This window comes from Elaeis guineensis, chromosome 6 (genome assembly GCF_000442705.2).
Source record: "Elaeis guineensis isolate ETL-2024a chromosome 6, EG11, whole genome shotgun sequence".
Lineage (NCBI taxonomy): Eukaryota > Viridiplantae > Streptophyta > Magnoliopsida > Arecales > Arecaceae > Elaeis > Elaeis guineensis.
Genome location: NC_025998.2, coordinates 14,842,444 through 14,847,775, shown reverse-complemented (window position 1 = coordinate 14,847,775; position 5,332 = coordinate 14,842,444). Strand labels below are relative to the sequence as shown.

Genomic DNA, 5,332 nt, shown 5'->3' with positions numbered 1-5,332 from the left:
CTGTGATAGCCTCTCTCTCTTCATCTCGACTCTAGCTTATCAGGTTGAGCCAGATCAACTCCTGGCAGCAACATAGCTCACTACAAAAGATTTAGCGTGGTCCTCAAGATCACTTGTTGTAGCATCATGAGAGAGTTATGATTTGCAATACATTGTACCATCTCATGTGAGACGTATCATACCATATTGATAAGTTACTGAGGTTCGATATGTTCTTTATACCGAGTGCTAGTATCAGAATATGCGCCACACTGATACCATTGAATATCCCAGATGAATATCTATAGAGGATCCAGTGCCAAGAGTGCAAATTCAGTAACTCTATCTCAAACCCAGTGAAGTTGTGATCATTGCTCGGTCATAGAAGGTTGAAGAAAGAGAGTTTTTTTTTTTTTTTGAAAGCTAATTTTTTATCGCCACCTCCAAAGATAGTAAATTTTACATGCGAAAAAAAAAAAAAAAAATCCCAGTGCAATATACGCGCTTTTCTTTGGACTTCTGCTAGCCGTACATGCTGGCAACCGCTTCGTCCAATAATTTTGATTTTTACACACCTAGAGCATCCCCAGTAGGAAAAAGAAAGCATAACTGCCCAATGTGTGAAGCAGAAAATAAATGATCACTCTGTTACTGGCCAGCAACTTTCCACCAAGACGTTTCTTAACATGCGTGTGTACGGTTGGCCAAATACACTGTCTATATCCTTGCCTAATTCGTACTGTTTTCAGCAAACTATAGTGCTCATAATTTGCTATCATATGAACAAAAAGAGGCGTTCCGAGAGCAATGATGCATAAAAGAATGCTGATACTCGTAGAAGTTGGAGCCAACACTACGTATATAGCCATCGCGAATGCAGCGGACATGCCAGCAAATGCCACCCATAGACAACTCAAAGCCCCAAAAAGGGCTTTTGTGCGAGTATAACTATCAACCGTCGACGTTCCTGCATACATGAGCCAACATGTGGCTGCAATGGAGCAGAACAACGAGAAGGCATCTGAGGTTAGAAATACCTTGAAAGCATACTCTTTTGCGAGAACTGCTGTGCCACGGCTAGGATGATCATCAGCTATATACCCTCCCGGAAGAGTAAAACCAGCAGCAAATGTGACTGTAGCAATCAGCACCGAAGCAATCCCGAGATTTCTCGATAAATCCAAATCTTTCTTGATTTCTTTGGCCTCATTGCCGGATGATTTTTCTTCAATCCTATCATCGCCGAATGGTTTCTTTTTGCCCTCATCCCTGGATAACCCAACCATTTTTAAGTCGCGTAATTCCCGTGGACCGAACAGACTCTTTGTTAAAGCCAAGCAGCTGGCAATGCAATCATCTGCGTGCTTGGGTACAAGAAAAATTTTTGAACGTAAAAAGAGATATCAGTTGAAAGATTGAGAACCGTACATGTTAGGATACAATAAAATTGGACCTCTTGCGAGTAAGCATCCCAGTTGGTGATGTTATTTATTTATTTATGAAAATTTTTGGTTGTTGGGGCTACGATAGGTAAAGTAATTCTGAATCTCTTCACATATAAAGGGCTAAAAGGTGCCGACCGGCGAAACGAAGTCTCTTTAATAACATTACTATTTATTATCCTAAGGAATGCTTGTTTGTGTCCAGAAAAATATCTAGGAGTTCCTACGTGAATTGAAGAAAAGTGCTTATGCATGTTCCAAACATGAATGTTCTTGTGTCCGTGTGTGGGTGAGAGAGAAACGAAAGCCTACGATCGATGCATGGCAGAAGTATACAAGGAAAGAAATCTATTTTATTTGGTCTGACTTTATCTTGTTGTTCTACCGTCAGCAAGCCAAACATATACGAGGTCGTTAAGAATTTACCATCCGGAAGTGCAGGCCTCTGCGCAACTTTAAATAAACTAAGTCGAGAGGAGTGAATCCGTCGTGGTTGATAATGTTGAGGTGTACGTTTTTGTCCCGCAGAAGAAAATGCACGCTCCATTGGTCGCTATTTGTAACAGCTGTGTGTAACGGTGTATTCCCATTATTATCCTTCTCATTTAATAGCTTCCTGAGATCCGATCTCTTGGAGATCATTTCCCTGACAAAATATAATCTTTTCCATTTAAAAGCGACATGAAGAAAATTCTTCCCCTCCTTGTCTAATAAGTCATCTGTATGCGGGCACTGTTTTAAAATCTGAGAAACTCCGCCAATGTTGCCCACCATAGCTGCAGCATGTATGGGATATGAGCCATCGGCATCTGATAGGTAGGCAGTAGAAGAATCGTGCTCTAATAATAGCTTCACCATATTATCATGACCATGTGAAGCTGCATAATGAAGAGGAATTCTCCCTGAGGAATCGGCACTTTTGGCAAGCGCCGGATTCCGTTGCAATAAATCTTCTGTAATTTCTGTCACGTAAGTGTCATGAAAGGTCTCATGAGTACTTGTGTCATACAATGTTCATGGCGCTTTCACAAATTAAGAGATAAGAGCATTATATTCCATGCATACGTTTGCTTTATGCTCTACATTTGCATCTACTAAGATTTTCAATCAAATGGAATATCGTCATATAAATACTAAAAAGAAAGAAAAATCAAAGTGTGTTATTTGTTAGAAGGGAAGTTAGACATGGTAACCATCAAGGAAAGATGTCAACCGAACCTTACGAAGCCTAAATGAAGCAGGAAGCACCAGATAAGAAAAGGGCCAAGCTAATACACGTGATGACTATGTCTCCGCAGCCATTGGCCATGTCTGATCGGCCAACATCCCGGCCACTTGATTTTTGGGCAGATCATCATTTCAGGCCTGGGTTCTTCCCAGGATCAATTTTGGTGGGTAGTTGTTAATTCTCAGTCTAGGTCTTTTGATGTTGAGGAAGGGATTCCTAAGGTGGCTGAGCTTTCCTCTTTGTGCATTTTTTTTTCTTTCCTTTTTTTTTCTTTTTGGGTAAGTGATGTAGATCTGTTTTGCTGGGTTTGTAAAGTAGTTGGCCTTTACGGTCCTAAAACACATTGTTTTGCTATATGGTTTGTTATAGCCTGTCTTTTTGCTTTTCTATTCTGACCATTTCATAAATAAAATGGTGGTTTCATACTTCTAATGAAATGGTGGTGATCTAGTCACCCATTCTCAAAAAAAAAAAAAAAAAAAAAAAAGGTTTGAGCTCTCAATTACCTTGATTCAGGAGGACTGCTGCATGCAACGCCATTTTGTTGTCGGACCCGCATAAGATGCTAGAGAAGCATTATTCTCCTTAGAGAAAGATTGTAGCAATGCTTTGGCTACATTGAAGGATCCTGTCATGATGGCCAGATAGAGAGGAGACATACCGGCACCATTCCGCATGGATGCTAGTCCAGCATCTTGCTCCATTAGTACTTTAGCCACGTGCACATGGTCATATTGAGCAGCTTCATGCAAAGCATTGTCCTCGTCTCTATTTCTCGCCCTCAGCACTCTCCTTGCTTCGATCCCATCCTCTCGCATGAAGTCGATGATGAGGGAAACCATCTTGTCATTCCCAGCCCTTACAGCACAGTGCAGTGGAGTGTCGAGCCTCATATTAGGTGCTACCAAAAGAGATCTCTCTTTGTGATATATCTCCATGGCAAGCTCCACATGTACTCAGCTAGCAACTATATGGAGCCACGTGTTCCCTTCCGGTGTAACTCCAAGGAAGTAGTTGGTATAATTTTGTGTTGCAGCATCATCTGGTACTGATATTGCTATCTGCCCTATCGAATCTTCATAACAAAATTCTCCTTGCTGCAGTAATTCATCTAGAATTTTTTTGTCTCCTGATCTTGCTGCTTCGAGCAATTTAGGATTCATGTCTATATGGAAGGATGGGACTTCGCTCCCAAAAACTTCAAGATCGGAATCTATTTGTATTGTTTTTTTGGTCATGCTCTCCTTGGCCATAGTTTCAATAACTTCGTGTGCTCCAAGGATTGCTCTCTCTCTCTCTCTCTCTCTCAATGTATCTCTCTCTGATAGAAGGGGAGGAGAAAGCCACCCAAATTTATTGATGAAGGAGCATTTACATTAGAAGAGGTTACAAGAAAAGACATACAAAAGGCAGGCAAAGGATATTAATGTAAGAGAAGGAAGGAAAAAGCTTGCCCCAGTTTGTTATCAAAGAACAAAGAATATACTAAAATAGTGTTTAGAAGGGGGAGCAAGAAAGAAAAATTAAAGTGCGACGCAAGAACCGTGCTTAAACTCCATTTAGAGGCTATCGATATATTCTTTTCTCTGTAGTACAGCTCATTACAAAGATGGTGGGATAATCTTTTGTATTGGTTCAATAGGCACGTTGTTCTTTCTCTTTCTTTCTTACCTTTTACCATGATGGCTAACTTTTTGCCCTTACAGCACCATAGGCGCAATTATGTTTAAACTTCAACCAACAAACTAGCAAGAGGCTGATTTTCCTTAGTGCATAATACTATATATATATATATATATATATATATATATATATATATATATATATATGATTATATGATGTATTGGTGGATTTGTTTTTAATATAGTTTCATAGGTGATATGGCCTAGATTGACGTCCACCTGCTATTACCCTTGGATCTACCGTCCAATGACCAGTCAATATGTGGCAGGCACATTAAAAATTTGGGCAGATCAGCAGTCGCGGTTATAGCACAGTGAAATTAATGGGTTCCATATTAGGATGGCAATAACATCCCCTCCGCTGATCTCAGAGCTCCAGTGTAATTGAACGACACCCTCACCTCTACATAAATAGGGCCAAGGGATCCACGTATGCATGTGATTTCATCTACTTGATAGCTCTTCTATCGACTCTTACTGCTATTCTGCTCTTCTGATCTTCTTTTCTCTATTCCGTTCCACCAAAGCTCTACCTTGGGCATCAGAGGATCCTCGACCGGCCAATTTTGGCAGCCTCTAATATTTTCTTTACTCATAGATTGGACTCCCACTCTGAGCAAACCCATAAGCCATCCGCCAGATTGCCAACTCTATCAGGTCAGATTTTGATAGCAATAGATCCATGTTGTTTGTAGGAAAATGATGGAGAAGAAGATCTGAAGCCATAAAGTCCATTAAGGGATGTGGAAAAATCATTTGGGAGTACGATCTTAGCCTACAACATGCAACATGCTGAGATAGGACTATTACTAGCAGACCTTGAAGAAAGATTAGGAATGACAATCGGGTTGGATCGGGTCATGAGCGGATCGGATCAGAAAATCGTCAATCCAAACCTAACCTATTTATTAAACGGATTAAAAATTTCAATCTGAACCCGATCTGTTTATTAAACAGGTAACCTGACTCGATCCGTTTAACCCATTTATTAAATAGGTCAA

At 40.4% G+C, this 5,332-nt stretch overlaps 1 pseudogene; it reads right to left on the bottom strand.

Annotated features, from left to right (window-relative positions):
• Positions 1–554: 554 nt before the first annotated feature.
• Positions 555–3,902, bottom strand: LOC105034250 (protein ACCELERATED CELL DEATH 6-like; annotated as a pseudogene).
• Between the last annotated feature and the right edge of the window lie 1,430 nt (positions 3,903–5,332).